This window comes from Saccopteryx leptura, chromosome 4 (genome assembly GCF_036850995.1).
Source record: "Saccopteryx leptura isolate mSacLep1 chromosome 4, mSacLep1_pri_phased_curated, whole genome shotgun sequence".
NCBI classification, from domain to species: domain Eukaryota; kingdom Metazoa; phylum Chordata; class Mammalia; order Chiroptera; family Emballonuridae; genus Saccopteryx; species Saccopteryx leptura.
Window position 1 is genome coordinate 160,801,351 of NC_089506.1, and position 24,406 is coordinate 160,825,756.

General features: G+C 37.2%; 1 long non-coding RNA gene across 2 annotated transcripts in view; it reads left to right on the top strand.

Moving 5' to 3' along the window:
- LOC136404490 (uncharacterized) overlaps positions 1-15,709 on the top strand; it is a 43,146-nt gene extending 27,437 nt beyond the window's left edge. Inside the window, exons 2-4 of one of the 2 annotated variants that reach the window (XR_010751260.1) lie at positions 138-302; positions 14,116-14,216; positions 15,656-15,709. This is a non-coding gene — a long non-coding RNA (uncharacterized lncRNA). The remainder of the gene's footprint in view (positions 1-137; positions 303-14,115; positions 14,217-15,655) is intronic. The other variant, XR_010751261.1, reaches the window with a different exon arrangement.
- The last annotated feature ends 8,697 nt before the right edge of the window (positions 15,710-24,406 follow it).

The following is a 24,406-nucleotide window of genomic DNA, read 5'->3' on the forward strand; positions in this document are numbered from 1 at the left end:
CCCCGCAAAACCCCAACTTTACACTTTTTTTTTTAATGTAAGGAACCCAATATTTTCTTCTGCGCCCAGGGCCTCAACTGTCCTTAATCTGCCTCTGGGTAAGGTTAATTCCCTGTACTTCCGCCTCTCCCCACCAGGATGCCAACGGGTTCCACAGCAGACTGGTGAGAAGTCCACAGCTGCAGGACCTGTCCACAGCCATCGGCCATTCTCTGGAATTGGCACAGGAGAGCTGGAGAGCGCCCTGCACTCCTGGATTTCAGCAAGGCTCTGTGTGTTCCTGACGAGCCTGCGTTCCTAAGGTAGGCAAGCGAAGATAGCTGGAGAGCTCAGGCTCCTGGCTGGTAAAACCCTTGCTCTTTATTCCCTTCATCATCACAACTATCCAAGCAGAAATCCTCCAAAAATGCTATATTTATAATTGCTTACCCTTTTGAAAAAATGTGTCTCGGACAAATTGCATTATGCTTTATACTCCGATTTCTCTAAGTCACCTCCAGAAGCCCCCAAATCTCAGTTCATAGATTATCACGTGGGCTGTGCTCCACTAGCCTTACACATCCCCTATTATGACCACCTCCCACTCCAGGCTCTTTCAATGTGCTCTCACAGGTTGTCATAGAAATTTACAACCCTGGATACTTCAGCTCTATCCTCATCATGCCTTTTGCTGTTTTTCTTTAACCAAAAGTTGGTCATTCTTGAGGATATTGATTATCTTCTAGTTCTCTCTACTGGTGGCTATTTTTAAATCTCACATCCCCTGTATAGTGGAGCCTGATAATGAGGTATGTTTTATTGTCCCTTCTAGATCACTCTATCTTACTCCTTCCTCCAAAAGACAAGGTCCTCTGAAATATATCCCATTCTGGTAATGAAGCTCCACCCTCATGTAATGAATATTTGAACATCTAGATCACTATCTTTATTTTTGTGGATGATCACACTCAATACCTCTGAGCTCCCTGACATCACTTTTCCTGGCCATACTATAGTCCATGCCATATTCTAGACTTATGAATGGCACCCCACCTTCAAAACACAGACTTCCAGCATTCTATTCTTTAATCAGCTGTATTAGCTTCCAATCACTGCTGTAATGATTTTAATGGCTTAAACAACACAATTGTTTTACTTTGAAATTCTAGAGGTAAGAAGTCAAGAATGGGTCTTACAGGCTAAAATCAGCAGAGCAGTATTCCTTCTGAGGGTTCTAGGGAAGAATATGTTTCCATTGCCTTTTCCAGATTTTAGAAGCCACCTACTTTCCTTAGCTTGTGACCCCTTTCTTCTTCTTTGAAACTAGAAGCTTAGAAATCTTCAAATTGCTCTCTGAAATGAATCTTTTTCTATCACCATGTTTCCTTTCTGTTTCTGATATTCCTGCCTTCCCCTTATAAAGGCCCTTGTGATTATCTTAGGCCCACCTGGATAATCCAGGAAAATCTTCCCATTTCAAGATCTTTAACTTCATCACTTCTAAAGAGTCCCTTTTGCCGTATAAAGTAGCATGATTATAGGTTCAGGGGATTAGGATATAGACATCTTTAGTGCACTATTATTTTCTCTTCCAAATTTTATATTTCTGGGTCACTTACTGATTCCCTGTCTCCAACATTATTTGATTGCATTTGGATCTAATCCATTTACTATGCTATTTATTCATTATCTATTACTGTCTTAATGGACTTGCTTTTTACTTCATCCAATTTATAGCCTGTAGCCCTTTACTACAATTATTCCCTCGCTCAACACCCTTCTTGCCGTCTTCCTCCCCAAACTTGCTTTTAATAGCGTGACCCTGCTTGAACTCTACCAAGGGAATGTGGTTGGAGAAAAAAACATGTTAGTAAGGTCCTTATTATCTCCCTCCTATTTCCTTCCATGTGGAGGGGTTTAAAAACATACCTGTCCTGCCTGACCTGTGGTGGCGCAGTGGATAAAGCGTCGACCTGGAAATGCTGAGGTCGCCGGTTCGAAACCCTGGGCTTGCCTGGTCAAGGCACATATGGGAGTTGATGCTTCCAGCTCCTCCCCCCTGTCTCTGTCTCTCTGTCTCTCCTCTCTAAAATGAATAAAAAAATTAAAAAAAAAACAAAAAACAAACAAACAAAAAAAAACATACCTGTCCTGTCTCTATACATAGAAGAGATGTGAATTTATCTATATGGGAGATTGAAAGGGGGACTTGGGAGCATCTACCTTGTCCTCCTTGGGATCTGGCTGCTGGCAGGAAGTGTGAGTTGCCCTGCTCTGTGCTGTCTGCTGTGAGAGGGGTCTGACCCTATGGGAGAACTTGCATTTTCAACATTGACTAAAATTAGGTTGGCTGATTTATTTAATTGTGGACTTCTACATTAGGAAGTTCCTTTGCCCTCAGATATCAGACACATTTTTCAAAATCAGTGTTGTTAACAAAGACATTGACATTTATTTCCTATTTGCTTTTTTGCCATCTTTCTCAATTGAAACAGAACTTGAGTGTATAATTTATTTAATGCCTCCAACTCTGATCTAAAATAGCCCCTTTCACACTCAGCTCCCTTGTTCTGCTTTGTTTTTCTTCTTAACAATTACCACTGCTTGATATAATGTATTTATTTATTTGCTCTGTTTCCTCTGCTCAATGTAATCTCCATGAAGGGAGGTATTTGTTTTAGCTATTTTCCTGGTGCCTGGAATAGGGCGTGGCTCACAATGTATATTTATTGAATGGTTAATGAAGGACAGAATGTAAGAATATTTTAAGTATCATCTGAAGATTCAGTGTAGACACTTGTCATCTTATTTTGCCTTATTAAAATAGGCCAACTCTCAATTATCCAGGGTAGAGTTCATTGATTTGGAGACTGAACGTGGTAAAAATTAATAGTAGATAGTTCATATGTTAAACAATTAAAATAATTTAAAATTTTGGTCTGTAACAAAAATTTTGTTCTGTATACCAAAAGGGTCAATTTTTCTTTTGTTTTATTTAATGGATGTATGTTATACTAACATCTATAAAATATATGAAATATAAATTAAATTGTGTCTATGTCAACTTGGGAACATTCTTTCCTGTTGTCAATTAGAAGTGTAGAATACTAATTTGAATGTTGAAGTTCAAGCAAAAAAGTAGAGTAGTTAAAGAAATCATAAAGTAGAGAAAAAGGATAATGTTTTGCCTTTACAACAAATTTTTTTTTTGAAAAAATTTTCTTTTGTACTCTTTCTGAATTCAAGTGGATTGAAAAAGTAAAAGCATAATAAGGTATCCTCTTTTGAAAGCCATGGTGATATTTGATTTTACTAGCAATGGTTAGAGAAATGCTGCTAAATAAGAGATAAGTTTATTTGAAGTCAGTCTCAGAATGAAAGCTTCAACAGGTACCTACTGTTTCATCGTTCTGGTAACAGACCCAGGTTTTTTTTTCAGGAGTTTTCTCTCTCCTACTTCTAGTCCACGTACTTCAGAAGGGCCTGATTGCTCTTCCAGGTCCAGATGGTATCAGAATGATCAGGCTTGAATGATCACCATATTCTGTATCACTGACCACTGTCACTGATACAGGGATAAGCTTATGATCCAAGCAGTCTTGGTCAATGTCAATGCCAGGACTTTAGTTGGAATTCTTGGATCAAAGTATGCATTTTAGTTGTTGTTGATTGGCTTGGTAGACTATAAAACTGTTGTTGCCAGTGTCCATCTTGCTGAATGTAGGCAAACTCCCAGAAAATCAATTCTACAAAAAGTAATTTTCTGAGATTAAATTTCCCAAATGAAAATTTGCTGTATGACAAATCTGTTTTGCCAAAATCTTATTCCTGTTAACAATTTACAAAGATTATGATAAATTATTCTTGGTGGAGTGCTTTTAAGAGCTTTTGAAGATTCTTGGTTTTAATTTTTTTTATATAAACTTTATTTACTTATTTATTTATTTAGTTAGTTAGTTTTAGGTGAGAGGAGGGGAGAAAGTGAGGAAGACTCCTACATGTTCCCTAACCAGGATCCACCTGGTAGCCCCAGCAAGTGCCAATGTTCCAGTCAGTTGAGCTGTTTTTAGCACCTGAGGCTGATGCACTCTGACCAACCGAGCTATCTTCAGTCCCAGGGCCAGGCTCAAACCAGTGGAGCTACTGCCTGCAGGAAGGGAAGAGGAAGAGAAAGGGGAGAGGGAGAGAGAAAAAAAGCAAATGGTCACTTCTCCTGTGTGCCCGGACTGGGAATTGAACCCAGGATGTCCATACGCTGGGCTGATACTCTATCCACCTAGCCACTGGCCAGGGCCTATATAAACATTTTTTTTTTTTTTTTTTTTTGTATTTTTCTGAAGTTGAAAACAAGGAGAGACAGACAGACTCCCGCATGCGCCCGACCGGGATCCACCTGGCACGCCCACCAGGGGCGACGCTCTGCCCACCAGGGGGCGATGCTCTGCCCCTCCGGGGCGTCGCTCTGCCGCGACCAGAGCCACTCTAGCGCCTGGGGCAGAGGCCAAGGAGCCATCCCCAGTGCCCGGGCCATCTTTGCTCCAATGGAACCTTGGCTGCAGGAGGGGAAGAGAGAGACAGAGAGGAAGGAGGGGAGGGGGTGGAGAAGCAAATGGGCGCTTCTCCTATGTGCCCTGGCCGGGTATCGAACCCGGGTCCCCCGCACGCCAGGCCGACGCTCTACCGCTGAGCCAACCGGCCAGGGCCCTATATAAACATTTTAAAGAATGTTATAGTTGGTGAGTTCTAAGGATTCTTTTTATAATATATATCATATTTAGAAAAAATACTTCATCAATAACTTAGTATTTTATGTGAAATTTTCAATTTCTTTTTACTTCAGATCTTTTCAATATCATATTTTTATGTCATCAATATATTAGTATTGTTGAGTCCTTTGCCAATCTTCCATATGGCATTTAAACCTTGGTTTATTTCTAAAATGTGATAGTAAAATTTAATATTTGTTATGATTTTTCCTGTTGTTTTCTAGTTAGTTTTCTATTTTCAACATAATTTTTGGGATTTTTAGCCAATTTTTATTTTGAGCCTTCAATTTTTTGTATTTTTGTATCGTGTGTGCCACATGTGACATAGGAATTATATAGTATGTTACAGTAATAACAATAAGTGTTTCTGGTTATTCTAATTTTCCTAATATTTTTTGAATAATATTATCATTTTAAATAAAATCTCTTAGTCATTTCCAAGTTTATATATTCAATTATGTATTGTGAGAAACCACAACTTTTCAATTGTCTTGAGTCAATTCTTTTTATGTCATATTCTCCCTACATATGACATTTTTTAGCTTTCTTGTACCAATTCCTCAGCTGGTTTATGAGCATACTTTTTTTCTAGCAATTACTTATAAAATTTCAGCAAAGAAATTGTCGTTAGAGAAATTTATTTTCACAAATCTAATACCAGGAAAATGTTTTTCATGAAATGACCTAAAATCCTCTTTCTACTATACAGGAGAGGCTTGTTAAAATGAATTTCATATACAGCTGAAAGAAAAAGATTCCTGATAACAGCATTTGAACACCTGGATCCGACTGTACTTAGAGAGGTTAGAGATTAGCTTCCTACGTACACAAACTGTGCGCAGGAGATTTGCATAGAGGGAGTGTATTGGGATCAACACTTCTGGAAGAGCAGTGAAGGAAGTGAAGGGAGGAGTTGGGCTGTGATGCAGTCTCAAGAGAGTCTCAAGAGAGACAATCCTACCCTTTCTGGTGACTGGCATGCTTTGCTAGATCCAACAGATGGCTCAGAAAGTTCTACTTTGTTTATTGTGGGTAAAAAGGTAAATACTAATTGAATTCTAGCATTTCCCTGGTCTTACTAATATCAGTTCTTGAAAGCTTCAACCCCATGCTGTGCAATGGAAACTTGTCAACAGTACATTGCAGCCAGACCGGGCCGTGGCACAGTGGACAGAGTGTCGGACTGGGATGCAGAGGACCCAGGTTTGAGACCCTGAGGTCATCAGCTTGAGCGTGGGCTCATCTGGTTTGAGCAAGGCTCACCAGCTTGAGTCTAAGATCGCTGGCTCAAGCAAGGAGTCACTCAGTCTGCTGTAGCCCCCTGTCAAGGCACATATGAGAAAGCAATCAACGAACAGCTAAGGTGCCGCAATGAAGAATTGATGCTTCTTATCTCTCTCCCTTCCTGTCTGTCCCTCTCTCTGTCTCTGTCACAAAATAAATAAATAAAATTAAAATGCTTTAAAATAAAACAAACAAAAAAAACTAAAACAGTACATTGCAGTGTTGCCGTGCTATCTCTTCTTAAGGGTGGGAGACTGTGGTCCAGTTAGACTTTTTTTCAAGGAGCATCTTGCTGCTAAACAGCAACTGGTCCTCTGTTGTCTTAAGTCTGCAGGTAGAGATGTGGTGGAGAGAATGATATCACGTGTGAGGGGCGACCTAAAATTTTAGATCTAGATCCATGTCCTGAAGTCGTGTGTGTCTTCTAGTTTTGGAGGATGTATCTTTTTTTACTTTTAAGCAAAAAGACTGGAGGAGAGAAACAATTTGATGACTGAAATTAAAAATGGAAAGGCACTAGTATGTGACGTATTTTGACAGCAAGGCACAAAAAAGATAAATACACCTTTCACATTTTCCCAATGTGGTAACTGTAAGTTGAGCTGGGAGAAGACATTAGTTGGTGGAATATGTTTAAAATGTAATACATTGTTAGCTGGGTAGTAAAAGCATTTTTCTATGTTAATCATTGTAGAGAAACCAAAATAATTATACTCTTGACTAGGAGTAGAACTGAGAATTGTGCCATTATAACCAGCTTCTAAAGAAATATGTAAGGTATGTCTGTGATTATATTTGAGCCTAAAGAAGCTTACCATTGATAATGTATTGGAAACAACATGGTATAAGCGCATCTTAACACAAAAATCTTATCATTAACAAAACTTTCCAGCCCAATTTCTTTGCTTCCCTTGCAGCAAAAGTCCTCAAAAGAGTCTCCTGCGTTCCAGCCCCAATCTCTCTCTTGTATCTCTCTTGCACTCACTCTTCTCAGGTTTTTGCCAATCCACATCCCACCAAAATTGCACTCCTCAAGGTCAACAATTCTCAGCCCTCATCTTACTTGACATATTCGTAGCATTTTACACATTCGGTAATTCCTTTTCCCTGAAAACTCTTTCTTCACTTAATCCCAGGACACCACACTCTCCTGGATATCTTTTTAAATTGCTACTGTATCTTCTCTCTCCCCTCTTTTTTGGTTTGTCTTATTTATCCTTACCTTTTAACATTTCTTAGGCCTAGGCCTTGGATCAAGGGTCCCCAAACTACGGCCCGAGGGCTGCATGCGGCCCCCTGAGGCCATTTATCTGGCCCCCGCCGCACTTCCGGAAGGGGCACCTCTTTCATTGGTGGTCAGTGAGAGGAGCATAGTTCCCATTGAAATACTGGTCAGTTTGTTGATTTAAATTTACTTGTTCTTTATTTTAAATATTGTATTCCCATTTTGTTTTTTTACTTTAAAATAAGATATGTGCCGTGTGCATAGGGGTTTGTTTGTTCATAGTTTTTTTTATAGTCCGGCCCTCCAACGGTCTGAGGGACAGTGAACTGGCCCCCTATGTAAAAAGTTTGGGGACCCCTGCCTTGGATCTTGGGCCTAGCTGTTCTTTCTCTGGGCTTACTATGTTATCTCATCTGCCTCATGACTTAGATCTCATCCATATGTTGACAATGACTAAGTTTATATCTTTGCCCAGGACCTCTTTTATTATTCTAGAATCATATATCCAGTTAACTATTAGACAGTTACATTTAGATGTCTAATCAACATTTCAAAATAAATTCCTACTCTTTTCCTCCTTCAAATTTGCTTCACTCACAGTTTCCCCATATTGGTTAATGATAACTCCCATTTTCTAATTGCTCAGCCCAAAAATCTTAGAGTCATCTTTGACTCTTCATTCTCTCACAACTTGTGTCCAATCTGTTAGAATAGACATAGACTCTACCTTGAAAATAAATTCAGAAGTTTGCCACTGCTCACAATTCCCTTGCTACTAACTGGGTCCAACCTCCTAACTTCCTTCATTGAGATTGCTTTAGTAGTTTTCTAACTGGTCTCTTATGTTTCATACCTGCCGTACCCCCATGTATTCTCAAATAATAGTGTGGATAGTCTTGTTAAAATGTGAACCATCATATCACTTTCAACTCAAACCCACCAAGGACCTTCTATTCTCTTCAGAGTGAAAGCAAAACACCTTACATTGTGCTCTGTATTAGTCAGCTCAGGCTCCTATAATAAGATATGATAGGCTAAGTGACTTAACAATAGACATTTGTTTGTCACAGTTCGGGAGGCTGTGAAGTCCAAGCTTAAGATGCCAGCACATTTAGTTGTTAATGAGGGCTCTCTTTCTAGCTTGTAGACCACTGCTTTCTTGCTGTATGCTCACATGGGAGAGAGAAGCATCTCTGGTGACTTTTCCCCTTCTTATGAGAGCACTAATGCTGTTGTGGGACTCTCCCTTTATGACCTCATCTAAACCTAATTCCCTCCCAAAGACTACACCTTCAAATACCACCACTTTGGGGGATAGAGCTTCAGCATGTGGGTTTTAGGGGATACACATATTTAGTCAGCTTTATAAAAATCTACTAGCGCCCTTTAGTGCATAGGGTTTCTCTGCAATACTCTGCTCTAACCATGATACTCTTCTTACTTTTACTTAAACCTACTGGGCACTAACCCACATCATGGCTTTTCAGTGGACTCTTCCTGAACTGCTCTTTTGCCATATACATCTATGGATTTAACCTTACAGCTTTTGCTCAGTGGTCACCGGTTCAAAGAAGCTTACTCTGAAGAAGTCGTTTACATTTATGACCCTTCTTCCAGCACTCCAAATGCCCTTTACTTTTGCTTTTTTTCACTGCACTTTTTATTTTGTAGTATATTTTATATGTGGTGGAAACAGTAATTTGTCTCATTGAGTACACATCTAGGCTATACCTCTGGCATTTGGTGGGGTGTATAACTTATTCTTTCTAATGAAATGTGTGTGGAAATGATATGTGTCACCTCCAGGCCAACGTGATTAAGAGCAGGTATTCTTTCCTTATGTTTTGTTTTCTTAATCTTCTGAATGGATGCAGATGAGGAAAAGAAATAGAAGGAAACTGACTTTCTGAATCACAGTGTGGAAAGATGTTCTTAGAATACCCAATTGGATAGGATGTGAGGAGGTAAAATTTTATTGGGTCTCAAAGTTATGTCCAGCACCCATTCTAATTGGTTAGTACTGGTCCTATTTTAGAACGCTTTGAATATCACCTTGGGGGCATAAGTGGGTCAGTGCATTCACATGAAACTGAGTGGGGTAACTGATAGCTAGTAATGAAGGGGAATATCAACAAATAAAATGGTATGGATAGCATAGATGTCATCAACAATTTCGATAGTTATCTTAGATGAATTAAATAAAGATTATATGCGTTCAAGATCATTGATATTGATTATAATTTGGGCTAGTTTATGTGAAAGTTTATATCTTAACTTGCAAATTTGAAAAAATTCAAAGGTATTTTTATTCTTTTAATATTATGAATGCTCTTAAAAAAGCATTTTAACTTCAACATTTATTTTTGAAAACAAGTTAAAGCAAATCACTAATTAATATGTGCCTTATTTTTCTACCCTTGGCAATTTTCACAGCTATGCCTTGTCTGAAAGTCTAACCTGTATCCCACAACTCATCAAAGCTGAATCTTAGCCAGGAGCAACAGTGTCAATTAGGATGTGATAGGGGCAGGAGAAGAGAAGGCTGAACAGGTGAAGTAGTAGATCTTAGGGACAAACGAAGCTGAGTTAAAGACAAAATAGAAATCTTAGTAAGGTAGACAGGACACGGAAAAAGGATTTTTGGAAGGGAATTAAGATCCTAATTTAGATGTCTGAGCTAAAGATATGGAGCTAATGATTATATTTGGGATTTAAGAAACCAAGAATGTGTTCAGGTAAAAAGAACAGTCTAGTTGTTACTGTGAACAGTCATCTGTTGGCTGACTTTATGATAAATTTTGGGACTATGAGTTTATGGTATGAAATTAGTTTCTGCATCTGATGTAAGGCTGAATTTATAGTTGTAAAGTTAATGTTCCAAAACCTGAAAATTTGAGTGATACTAGGCAGGAAGGAAACAGGGATTTTCACTATTGCTATCGAGTAAGTATCCCCCAAATGCTTTGTTAATGAAAAAAGGGGTAAATCAGAAAGGTTTTAATTTAGGTATTTAAAAAATGTTAACTAAAACAATCTTAAGTTGTTTAGTGAGTTAAAATATATTTGATTATATCTTAGTAATAATATAAACATGGATTTTATTTTCATGATTTGAACTGGCTCTTAAGTATATATGGCCAAGTTTTTGGATATGAAATGTACATATAAAGATATCTTGGGATACAAAATAAGTAAATTTTTCATAATTAAAATCATCTAATAGCTTAAATATATATAATTAAACAAATTTTAAAAGGTCAGGATAATATTAATTTGGAACATTATATAAATGATCCTTTTGTATTCAGAACTGCTAACACTTAGTGTGCATAAAAATAACCATGAATATCAATATTTTCAAAGTCCACAGGATGAATAGGCAAAATGCGGAAAACTAGGATTTTAATACGCAATGCTTTCCTAGGTCAGGAAATTAGAGTTTGCTCCTCAGTGGAACAAATAGGAAAAGTCAGGATTATATACCTGCTCATTTTGTGTTGAAGTAGACATTTGTTTCCAGATGAACAGCCTCTCTGGGTGGGATTCGGTTCTTAGCTGTGTGGTTCTGTATTAGCAGCAGCAGCAGTGGGTGATGGTCAAAATTATATTCACTCGCCTCTGCTTGGTTGTGTTCTCCTGGTGGTTACCTGGAAAGTTGTGTTAAGCTTACTCCCAGGAGATGCTGGGGCTGAAGTAACTGCCTTATTATCAAGTCTTTCCTTGTTATTGCCATATTGCTCTAGCTCTCTGTCCACAGGCAAACGTGAGAGTTTTGATGAATTGCTTAGAGTTGGTGTGATTTTGCCCTTTTGTTAGAGTGAATCAAACAAATTTTTCCCCCTCAACTTTCTTAAGGAGATTACTTTCTGGTAATGATCTTGGTCAGTGCCATGTTAGGTCAACTCTGTGTGGCAGGATAATCTTTTGAGGTTTTCTTTTTCCTCTCCCTGTATTTTCTCCTTTTTAAAATGCAGGTAAAATATTAGGTGCTTCCTTTGCTCAGAGAGGATTTCTAGAACAGCAAATGTATAAAAATATTAGCTAAAAATATTTGATTATCTTTGGGACTTTACTAGACACTTTAGGTGGTAGTTCCTGTAGTTCACATAGCACCCCTTTGTGATGGGTATTACCATGATTGCTGTGGTGCAGATAAGAACAGAGAGCTGCAGTGACTACTTAATAACCGTCTGATGCAGAGCAGAATTGCCCCGTAGCCCTTGTCAGTCTAGGGAGGATTTCCAAAGCTGAAGTCACCATGGAGGGTTAAAATCGGTGTCTTGGCAATAGAAGAGAGATGGAGTGTCTCTAAAAGCAAAATAATAAGACAGAGGAAGATTTTCTTGTGACTAAAGTGGAAGTCCCCAAACTGGAAGAAGAGAGATATCTGTGGTTCCCAGAAGCAGCAAGAGCTTGTCTTCTGTTCCCTGATCCAGGATTAATATACAAAAGCAGGATCATCAAACTTGCGAGCCAGGTCCAGTTAACTGCCTTTTCTTCTTTTTTCTTTTTAACTTACTAGACTATGTTTTCGAGTAGTTTCAGGTTTATAGCACTGTGGTGCATATGGTAGGGATTTCCCCCGTGTCCCCTACACTCGCACAGGCAGCAGTCCCCTCCGGTATCAACCCCCCCACGCCACAGAGTTAGGTTTGTTACAATCAAACAGCAGTTTATGTTGACACAGCGTTACTGCCCAGGCTCTGTAGTTGACATTAGGGTTTACTCTTGGTGTTTGTTGTACATCCTGTGGATTCTGTCCAATGCATAATGACATGTATCCACCACTATAGTATTGTACAGTTCCCTAAAATCCTTTTGTGCTTTGCCTGCTCATCTCTCATGGCCCCACCCCAGGAGCCACTGGTCTTGTTTCTGTCTCCATCATCTAGCCTTTTCCGTAACGTCGTATAGTTGGAATCATGTACTATAGATGGTGCCCTCTTAGACTGGCTTCTTTCACTTAGTAGTATGCCTTTAAGGTTCCTCCATGTCTTTTCATGGCTTGATAGCTCAGTTCTTTTTAACACTATATACTCTCTCATTGTCGGATTGTACCACAGTTTATTTATCCTTCACTACTGAAGAATATATTATTGCTTCTAAATTTTGGTGATTATGAATAAAGTTGCTGTAAACATCTGTATGCAAGTTACTGTGTAGACATAGGTTTTCAACTCCTTTGGGTAAATACCAAGGAGCATGATTGTTGGATTATAAGGCAGCAGTATGTTTAGTTTTATAAAACACTACCAACCTGCTCTCCAACATGGCTGTATCAATATGCATTCCCACCAGCAATGAATGGGAGTTTCTGCTGCTGCACATCCTCTCCAGCATATGGTGATGTCAGTGTTATAAACATTGACCATTCTAATAGGCTGCCTATTTTTGTAAATAAATTTTATTGGAATAAAACCATACTTACTTGTTTATATATTGTCTGTGTCTGCTTTTGCATTTCAACAGCAGAGGTGAGTGTGACAGAGACTTTGGGGTCACCAAAGCCTAAAATATTTACTATCTGGGCCTTTACCAAACATGTTTGCTGACCCCTATGCCACAGGGTTGCTGTCACCATATTTACTTAAGGTCTGGCTATTTTATATCAAACTGATATTCAGAAAACATTTCCTGTTCCTTAAAACCCTATTCTCTCAAGAGTTGTGGATTAAGCTATTTCTTGAACAGACTCCTAATGCTTAACATCACTTTTAAAATGCTTTATTTTGATTTCTAGCCACATATATGTCACATATATTTATTTCCTAGAAGGTTTTTTTTTTTTTTTTTATAAAATAAAGTTATTAAGTATGTGAATTCAATAAAGGTTTACTTTAAATATATATTTGGAAGTCAAACATTTTTTTTAGTATTTCTATTGTCCTTCTCTTCTTTTCTAACAAGCAATTATTCCTGTTTTCCCTCCTGACCCCAGTTTCACTGATTCACCCTCCCATGTAGCAATTTAAAATAGTGCCAAAGAAAGATGCTTGTCCCTGTCTCGGATCTGTCAAGCTGTTAACTAGTTTCTTCTCAGGTGTCTGCTAAAGATGAAGCAGGTTTTCAACAAATGTGTTTCAGGGACCATTTGGCTAGTTTTTCATCCTCATTTTCAGCTACAGAAGGGTTCTGACCAAGAGGAGGTAATAATTTTGTTCTTTGTGCTCTAAATATTACTGCCAAATTGACATCTTTATGCATATTAGTGACTTCACATTTATTTGGCACAGGCAACAGGGCCCACAGAATAATTTATGATCTAAATGCAGCTCGTAATAGCAGAATTGCTGCTGGTGCTTAGAAATTAATTCAGAAATCACTGTGTAGCATAATGACTTACCATTGTTTCTGAACCATGTTGTGGAACCTAAGCGTATTAATTAAGAATTATGGCATAAGGCCAAATAGAATCTTGTGAAGTTTCATATTGTAGCAAAATAACAGTTATCAAAGTATTTTGAATATAATAAACATTTTTATATTTTCAGATTAAACTGTGAGTGATACTATTTAATGTACTCTGAGGGCTTGAATCATACCAGCCCCACATTAATCTACCATATGGATAGTGTAATAGATGTATATGTCCTCTTTTATGAATTTTTAAATTAACAAGAGTAATTCAAGTGAGAAGCAACTGAATGGATTTAAAATTGAAATGAGATTTAAAGAGGAGGATTTTATAAATCAGGTCAAGAGTGGTGATTTTTAAAAACTGGACTGAGTTGAAAAAAATTGGTAAACAACTGAAGATAAATCAAAGTGAGTAAGTGAAGAGTCATGAGGTGTTTTATAAATCAGACCTGTCCCAGGTCCAGTGCATCCCTGGAGGCTGACCTCAAAAACTTTCTCCCTCAGCAGCTACCAGACAGTTCTTACTGACAGTGATGGTGACGATGACAATGAACAATTGACGGCCCTTTCCAGTTTATGATGTTCTTTCTCAAAACAAAGAACATGTGAGTCTCACAATGTCTCTATATGGTATCTTCATTTCCCAAACTCCTTTGTTTATAATTGTCTGTACATCTACCAGAGGTTTTTTTTTTTATTTTATTTTTTTTATCAGGGATGTATGTCTAAACCACTGGAATTGTTATTCAGGAAGTAGATCTGGGAATTGGCCCCGTTGCCTTTTCTAATCTTCCTGATTCTAGCATGTACCACCAGGATCAACTTGGATGCAACATTTTGTTATTTTGCATGTATTAGTATTCAGGTTTGGTTTTTCCCAGCTAGGCAACAGCTATTAAATAAAGTATAAGACTAATTAAAACAAAACAGCTATAAAATAGGAGTCTTAAAAGTTAAAACTTGACATTAATATGCTACAAAAAATTCTCATTTATCCAGAATTTAATTCAATTCAGTTAATTTGATGTCATTTAAAAGTATCATGTGTTAAGTGTTGCAAAAGCTTTCAAGTTGAGTAAAACATGGTTCTTGACCTCAGAAAGCTGGCCATGTGGAAGGTGAGATAAAACAAAGAATATCATCACAGAAGGAAATTCTCAGGTTAACTGAGAATTGTTACAGTTATTATAGAAAGGCTATCAATGGCCAAAGGAAGCAGTGTTACATATCTGATACCCCCCAAAACGCTGTGTGATTTACATTTCTTTGATGTCTATTAAAGAAGTCTGAGGTTTCCCTCTCCTTCAATGTGTTAGAAATCAGGAAAGTTTGTCTTTTGTGGGAGAGAACCAGACATACTAAATATGAAAAAATAAAATGGTGTCCAAAGAAAGTGAAATAAAGGTAAGGCTTGAGGCAAGTTTAAATAGTCAATTGGGGGTTAGAAAACAAAAAAACAGATAATAGAAATGGGAGAAAAATGGACATTAATTCTGGATGTCAGAATCAAATGGCCTTGCCTAGCTTTTTGTGTGCTCCCAGAAAATGTAGGCATGCAATGTTCTAGGTGCATATGAAGAGGCTGTGACAGATGTATGACTCAAAAATAACTACAAAAATATTGGGGATGTATGGTTATTTGGATACATAATAAGTTATTTTTCTATATAGAAAAATAAATTCTTGAAGTGCAAACTGTACTATAGTGTGAAAATTCTTTCTTTCTTTCTTTCTTTCTTTCTTTCTTTCTTTCTTTCTTTCTTTCTTTCTTTCTTTCTTTCTTTCTTTTCTTTCTTTCTTCTTTCTTTCTCTTTTTTCTTTAACTAGTTCAGAAGTGGTACTGTCCAGCTTCTCATCATACTGGATCTCTAAGAACTACATGATGATATTGTCTACTTCTAGCATCTAACAAAAGCTTGTTATCTGTCAGATCTGCTAAAACATAGATTTACTATCTGGCATTGTCCTTTCAGACTTTCACTTTATGAGGCTTATGTGTATTTTCAATTCTAACAGGAATCTGTTCTTGTTATTATCTTCCTAGATAAGTGGCTCCCTTTACTTTCTCTGATGGCCTTAGGTAGGCTGGGCCAAAGGCAAGTACTTCATTAACTGTGTTCTTTTGAGGCTAATGCAGTTTGTAAAGAAACATGGAACCATATCTTGCTGAAGAATGTTTAGATAGGCAGTATATGTTTTTGAAAGTGCTTAGCCTTTTCCTTTCTTTTCCTTTCTTTTCCTTTCTTTTCCTTTCTTTTCCTTTCTTTTCCTTTCTTTTCCTTTCTTTTCCTTTCCTTCCTTTCCCTTTCCTTTCCTTTCCTTTCCTTTCCTTTCCTTTCCTTTCCTTTCCTTTCCTTTCCTTTCCTTTCCTTTCCTTTCCTTTCCTTTCCTTTCCTTTCCTTTCCTTTCCTTTCCTTTCCTTTCCTTTCCTTTCCTTTCCTTTCCTTTCCTTCCTTTCCCTTCCCTTCCCTTCCCTTCCCTTCCCTTCCCTTCCCTTCCCTTCATTTTCTTTCCCTTTCTTTTCTTTTTAAGTGAGAGAAGGGGAGATAATGAGACAGACTCCCACATGTACCCCAACTGGGATCCACCCAGCAACCCCTGTCTGGGGTCGATACTCGAATCACCTAAGCTATTTTTAGTGCCTGATGCTGATGCTTGGACCAACGAGCTATCCTTAGCACCTGAGGCCAATGCTCAATTCAGTTGAGCCATGGAGGGGAAAAGGGGGGGAGGGGGAGAGGGAAGGGTAGAGAAGCAGATAATCGCTTCTCCTGTGTGCCCTGACTGGGAATCAAACCTGGGATGTCCGTATGCCAGGTGGATGCTCTACCCACTGAGCAAGCTGGCCATGGCAGCATTTTTATTATATGTAATGGGCATCAGGAGTCATCCTTTTGGTAATCAGTTAATGAGCATTTGTTATAGGTCAGGTAGTATTTTAGCTGTTAGTAGTGCAGTGATGTATTCCAAACTAAATAAGTTTATTAAACTAGTGACTATGTACATGAAAAAGATAATAACAGCAAAATAAAACAAAACAAAATAAAAGGATAAAAAGTGCTGTGAGAACACAAAATTCAATCAATATACAGATGATGTATCATAGGACTCTACACTTGAAACCTATATATGATCTTTTTAACCAATGTCACCCTAGTACATTTAAATAAAAAAATGATGTAAGTCAGATTTAGGTGATCACTAGGTTAGACTGGCCAGGGAAAGCCTCTTTGAGGAGGTGACATTTAAGAACTGATGCCCTGGCCAGATAGCTTGGTTGGTTAGAGCATCGTCAAGAAGCACAGGTATCACAAGTTCGATCCTCGGCCAGAGCACCTACAGAAGCAGCTCAAAGTTCCTGTCTCTCTCACTCTCTCACTCTTCCTCTTACACTATTTAAAAATAAGGTTGAATTATTTGTGAGAGAACTTGCCCGATTTATATACGTGTGTGTGTGTGTGTGTGTATATATATATATATATATATATATATATATATATAATTTTTCACACACATACACACAATTTTTATTTATTTACTTATTTACTTTACAAAGCTGTATCACTACAGTTTAACAGATGAAGAAACTGGAGTTCAAACCCCTTAAATGACTTGAGCATGTTTTTAGTGCAAAACGAGGGTTTGAACATAGCTGTTTCTGACTGCAAAGGATATCCTGCCATGCTGAATTTGAACATTTTGATATAAGGAAGAAAATTTATTTAATCTATTTTGACAGCAAGCAATTTCTAGACCATCGGAAATGCTTAGTCACATAAAATTGACTTCCAAAAATCAAAATTATTTTAAGTTATATGAGATTGTTTTATGTTATTCAAGTAGAATTGTCAAATAGTTATTGAAAATGTTTTATTAATCTTGTATAATTATTGTGAGATGTAAAGTAATGAATGTTTATGAGCACCCACAAAATTTCAGGTTGCACAGTGCAAAAATTTTATAATTGTTGTCTACTTTATCTTGCTCCCTTTTACAGATGGGAAACCTGAGTAACAGAGAATCCAAGTACCTTATGCAGGTGGAGGAGCAGGGCTCTTGTGGCCCCTGAGTGCAAACCTGCCATATTGCTTTCACTTCCAGCACCTCTGCAGTTTGAAAGTATTAATGTTTCTTTATAAATAAACAGAATAATTATGATCTTTTATTCTTTCATATGGGACTTCTTTTTACCTGTTTCTAAGTAGTGAGATCTAGCCAGGAAATGATAACATCTAGATTAGATTCTTCTTTTTTGTATGTAAACTTTGTTAAACTTTATATATTCCTTTTTATCTTTTTTCCAGGAGGTTTTGGAAGATTTTAGGTCATTAGGACCATTTACAGTTAACTGAAGTTTATTATGTGGAGGCCTTGAAGATTAAATGCCTTTCTTATTAATTATCATCCAACCTACTGTTGTACTAGAGCAAGGTATTAGCAGTTGGGGAAATTGGAGCCACTGGTTGACAAAGACAAATTCCTGTACAAGGACTTGCAGTTCAGAGTGAACTTCACCCCTAATACTACTTCTAATTGACTTATAAGTGGGATGGGCTTTGCATTCATAATGCACCACAGTAACTCATATGGAGGGGATGATGGTAGCCTCAGTTTTGAAAACTTTGTGACATAAATCATTGTGGTGATTTAAACCTTTAAATTATTCATTTCCATTTTTACTAATAGGCATGTTTTACTTTAATGAAAAACTTTCAGTCCCGCCCTGGCTGGTTGGCTCAGTGGTAGAGCATCGGCCTGGCATGTGGAAGTTTCAGGTTCAATTCCTGGCCCGGGTACTCAGGAGAAGCATCCATCTGCATCTCCACCCCTCCCCCTCTTCTTTCTCTCTATCTCTTTCTTCCCCTCCCTCAGCCAAGGCTCCATTGGGTTGGCCCGGGCACTGAGGATGGCTCCATGGCCTCTGCCTCAGGCGCTAGAATGGCTCCAGTTACAATGGCGTAATGCCCCAGATGGGCAGAGCATAACCCCCTGGTGGGCATGCCGGGTGGATCCCGTTTGGGCACATGTGGGAGTCTGTCTCTCTGCCTCCCTGCTTATCACTTCAGCAAAAATACAAAAACAAACAAACAAAAAAACTTTCAGTCCCCAGCAGACCTCAAAAGCATTGATTCACTAATCCGCATACTCAGTTCATGGCTTTAAATTGTGTCCATTATTACAACTTGTATTCTCAACAGGCGGATCACTGGTCACCAAGAAAGCTAGCCACTAAATGTGACTGGCTTAGTGTAACTCAAATAAGATCATTGGTCACCAAGAAAGCTTGCCACTAAATGTGACTTGGCTTAGTGTAACTCAAATAGCATGTAACATTACCAGCATATCACTTTTAGATACAGGTAGCATGTAAAAAATTTTCCTATAAAGACCTGTGAGCTAAGAAATCAATGTTTTGTTGTTGTTGTTATGTGTGTGTGTGTTTTATGAGGAAATGTTTAGATACAGAAACGAAACCACAGAGATCAGCCCTGGTTTTATTTAAGTAAAATAAATGCCCAGTTATATAGATGGAATATTTTCAATTTATTGAAGAGGTAAATGAAAAATGGTGTTTCACTCTCAAGATGTAGCTTGCACATTTGATGGAAAATTACCGAGCAGACGCAGTCACATTTCAGAGTGAGAAAGTGAGAGCAGTTTCTCTCCATGGAATTTTTATTGTGAACAAACAGGCTAGCTTGTAACACTGGGGTGCTTGATTTCAAATTCAAGTTTGTTTTGGGCTTTAACAAGGTGTGGAACTGTAATAGGATGTGGTGGTTTGATATAAGGTAGTGTAAAAGTCTGATCCTTGGAAGTCCATAACATTTTACTGAGAATTCTCTGCTCTGAATATTCTCAGATGTGTGGGGTCATTGCTATACATTCCAAATTGTTAAATAAACCAAATATAAAATAATTGCTAGTGTATGGGAACATTTTCTGAGTGTCTCTGTGATGATATATTTTTGGCATGTTTAAATTGTTGACAAAGAAAAGAAAAAACTATCACATATATATATTGATACCTATGATAACTTTGTGACAGTATAAACCATATTTAATTATCTTAAAATATAGTAGTTCTACTTGTATTTTTTCAGAAATGAGATAAGACCGATTATAATAAGACTCAAGGCTCCTGAGATTTTTCCCCCCACAGGTTAAGATTTTTGGGAAATCCTAATTTATCTGATTTAATCTCTGTGAGAAAGTAATTTCCAGTTTACAACTCATTCTGATTCAAACTTTTTCTTGCTTTACAAAATTCTCTGTGTTTTACAATCTCTAATTACTGCCTTGTTGATATTAAATGAAGATCTGTAGTGATCACAGCATATGTCGTAGGCATGCTTAGTTAGGGAGACTCTATTCCTTATTATATCAAATTCTGATTTTAATGTATCTACTTGAATGCATCCATTAAATTGATTTTTTGAGGTAAAATTTTAAGATAATTTCATTTTAAAACAATCAGTTGTTTTTGCTGCTCTTAAGATTTAAAATTTTAAATTTGTATATGCGTTGAATAGCAGTTGACATACTTTTGTGTGGACATTATTTAAATATTTATTTATTTATAGTTTTGGAGCCAATGATAAATAATTTTGGGGGGCCCTTCGAAAGCTCATAGATCCTGGGTATTTGTGTTTGCAATACCTACTATAAGAAATGCCCGTGATTGTACAAAGCTGGTCTAAACTATTGTAATTCTATACAGAGTTCTAAGACACCCATTGCAAAGTTAGTTTATGGTTCTCACAGCAAAGTTGAAAATGTTTGCCTCCACTTTTGTAAGAAGTAATGTTGAAATGCTTGGGCTTCTTGAGACAAAATGCTGTCACCTGTAGGGTAGTGTAACTGACAGAATCAATGTTATAAATCCCAGGTGAAACTGCTGCTTAATATGGAACAACTCTTACTCAGGTACCAGTTTTTCAGTCTAACAAATAAAATGATCATTGGGTAATCATACACACATATGTATGTATAACTTTTTCTTCCCCCAGTAAGCTGTATTTTCATTATGTTTATTCATGTATAACCTTTTTAAGATGACTATATTATATATCTTGATAAAAAGGAGACAGAATCCCTTTTATCCCCCCCCCCCCCCCACACACACACACTGTAGACCAGGTTCCACAGTAATGGTGATTTATAAAGTAGGGAAGTAACTTTACTTTATAAAATTTATAAAGCAGAGTTACAGCAAGTTAAAGTATATAACAATAATTACTTACCAAGTACTTTATGTCGGATTTTTGCTAAGTTTGGCAGAATAAATCTTTATAAAACAACTTACTACAACTTACTACAATTAAATCTATCTTTTTATTTATACTTTGGTTGCTCCACTACCACCCACTAGTGGGCGGTAGGGACCAGGTTGACTACTACTGTTGTAGACACTGCAGATTAATAATAATAAGAAAGGTTGAACCTTGTGGATCAAAGAAGAGGCAGGAGATATAACCAGACTAAAGTTAAAATGAAAATAAATTCTTGAAAGCAAACAAAGGCATAAGAAAATGCAAAAAGCTTTCAAGATTAAATAGAGTGATAATCTCAAAAGTCAAATAAATTTAAAGTTTTATCACAACCTTTCACAAATAAGACCTTAAAGAGATACCTGGGTGAATACTATGAGTTGCTGCAATGGTTCACTATAAGAATGCCATATTAATCATCTAATTGCCTCTTGCTTACAGTTTTTCCCTATGTAAAAACATCTCAGTTTGAGAACATTTTAATAAATTATCAATATGCAGGTCATCTCACTACAATGTATATTTGATGTCCAATTCAAATCATTGTTTCAGTCAGCTATAGGCACCATTTATTAATTAGTGTAAGAATATCTAAGTTGCCTGAAAGTTGTTGAGACCCCAGTGTAGAGCTCTGTGCCAGTGAGGCTGAGTGTTGTGTTTAATATCTCTGTAGAACAGCTAGTTTTATTGTGGCATTCACTGAAGATTTTCTTTGTCTTCCCATTAATCTTTTACTTTATTTTTGCCAAGGACTTTTAGGTCACTTATGACCTGGTCACTCAGGGACTTTCCAGCTAGCAGCTGACCAGTATCTGTCCTTTGTTTTGTATTCTGGATGATCTGGTGGGTCATCAAGGTCAGTGCCCAACTGTATTAGAAACAATAGCTGTAAGTTAAATCATGGTAAGCTGTTAAAAGCCCATAAAATGAGTGAAAAACCATTTGATCACGTGCAGTGTTTAGAAAATGGCAGAAGTTTTGTTGTGTGAAAAATTACAAGTGCATGCACCACCAATAACCTTGGCCACTGACTCATTTTTTATATTGATGCTGATTAGTTCTAATTTTCAAAGATGCTAAATTTGATTTTTTTAAAAACTAGGAAAATTGGGAAAGGGATAACAATAAAGATAGAACATAACATCTTAATCTAACTGCTAACATTTCTTTATAAGGTCACATAGCTCTTCTTGCTATGTGTTTCAAAAAGGAAGAATGTATTTTGCTGGTATTGTTTGACTATTTTTAGTAGAAAATATACCATGTGGGAAATTTATATTTATAATTTGAGAATATTATGGATAAGAAAAATATTGTATTCAAAGTTAGCATTTATCGAAATTATAATGAATCATTTAGTTATTCCTGAGCTTAGAATGTGAACATGTTTCTAAGTAAAAAATGAAGGAGAACAATTTATTTAAAAGTGATAAGGTTCACCCCTGGACAGATAGCTTCGTTGATTAGAGAATCGTCCCAAAGTGCAGAGGTGGCCAGTTTGATCCCTGGTCAGGGCACATACAGGAACAGATCCATGTCCCTGTCTTCTCTCTCTCTCCCTCTCTACCCCTTCCTTTCTCTCTAAAATCAATAAAATAAACATTAAAAACATTTTTAGGAATTAATGAAGTTCAAGAAGCATAAATTCAAAGAAGACAGGCTTTTTAGGCATTTCATTATTTGTAAGAAATGACTAAGTATTTGAAAGCAACTAAAGTAAAAAAGTAAATCTAGAGGAGCTGTGAGTAATTATGAGGCCCACCGTTATTTTTTTAATATGGAAATTGAGCCAGAAAATTGCTAGGTAATGCTTACTGCTAGTCTGTGGTGGAGCCAGTTGAACAGTTTCCAGACTATGAAACTAGTCCTGCTCTGAGACAAACTCAATGTAGACTTTGTGTGTGGGAGGAGAGGGAAGAGAGAGCTTGGATAAGATTGTGAAGGACAACAGCGATACTAAATTCAGGATCAATTAGAAGTGACAGGGTTTGTGTTGATGAAATTCTGGATTATTTACAGCAGTGTTTCTCAGAGTGCTACTTGGCTGCTTGGAGGTACTTGAGATGATTTTAGAAGCTACACAGGCACTACATTAAGAACACTGAGCCACAGAAAGAGAGGTACCATCTTTGCAATTATTTTTTCTAATTAGAATAAGGAGAAAAAATCCTCACCGTGGTTCTAATGTGTCCTTAATAGCTTACTAACACTTACTGATCTCCCTATTTAATACTTGGAAAGCAGGCCTTGGCAAGCAACTTCATCTGGCTAGATGTTTATGACATTTTTTTTACAGCACATAATATTGATTTTTTAATTTGCAATAGAGGTAGGATGTTTTTAAAACTAAATTTAAGAAAATAATAATTTCATTAAAGCATTAAGTATCTGAGCCAGGTGTTATATAGATAAGACACAAGTCATGACCACCGTATGCAAATGAGGACAGTTCCAACAGTAATGTTGGTGCTTCAGGCCCTCTTGTATTTCTGAGAGATTTCGGAGCTGTTTGGCCAAGCAGCATATGCCCACAATTTTCCTGTGTTCTTTTCTTTCTAGTGGTCAGAACTCTTCACTGGGAAGGGATGCAAAATCCCCTTGTCCTATACTAAGAAAAACAGTCAAATTGTTTAAGTGGATGCTGATAGGTCACATCTGAAATAAAAAGGAAACTTAATAGTATTTTTACCGCCCAGACAGTCATACTTCACGTCCGTACAAATTAGCTTACAATAGTAATGTTTATAATAAGAACGTGGAGAAAACAGTAGTTTTTCTTTAGACTTTTTAAAAACATGTTGAATATTTAAAAATGAAACACATTCAGTGGAAGGAAAATACAGCTAAAAATTGAAGTCTGAAAGAAAAATCATAGATATGTTTTCTTATCTTCAATAAATCATAATTTAATCATTTGTCAAAAGAATTCCATGGAGGAGTCAAATGATTCTTGAGTGGTCTGGGTTGGCTGTGTAAGAATCCAGAAACGGGATACATTTGGCAGGAGTTAGTGTCTTAGTCTGTCTGTAGTTTTCTTACCAGACCAGGTCATCTAAGAAATTAACACTTAGCAAGTTATATGACTTTTCAGCAAGCAGCTAACTCATAAATTTAGAAGTTGCCACTTAAGTGGACAGTAAATGTAAGTGGATTATTTTATGGAGACTCTAACTTTCTGTAAAGATTCTTTGATATATTAAGAGAGCTTTTGCACAGCTGATTTATTTTCTGCATGCTCTTTACCCTCTGCACCATGGGCATTAAAAAAATGCCTTGCATGTTAACTACAGCTAGAAGTGGCCATGTTGAGTATGGTAGGGTAGAAAAGCTGCATTGGATGACAAGCTTATAAGAATATTAAAAGGAAATGTTTCTGTATCCATTGGGCCCTGCTGGTAATAGATTTGTTTAAAGCAGATCTTAACAGGTTCTAAGGTAGTATGGGCCATTTGCATGTCCACTCCCAGTCCTGAAATTGCTTTTTCTACTATACACTTTTCTTTTTACCACCCACCACCCCTCTT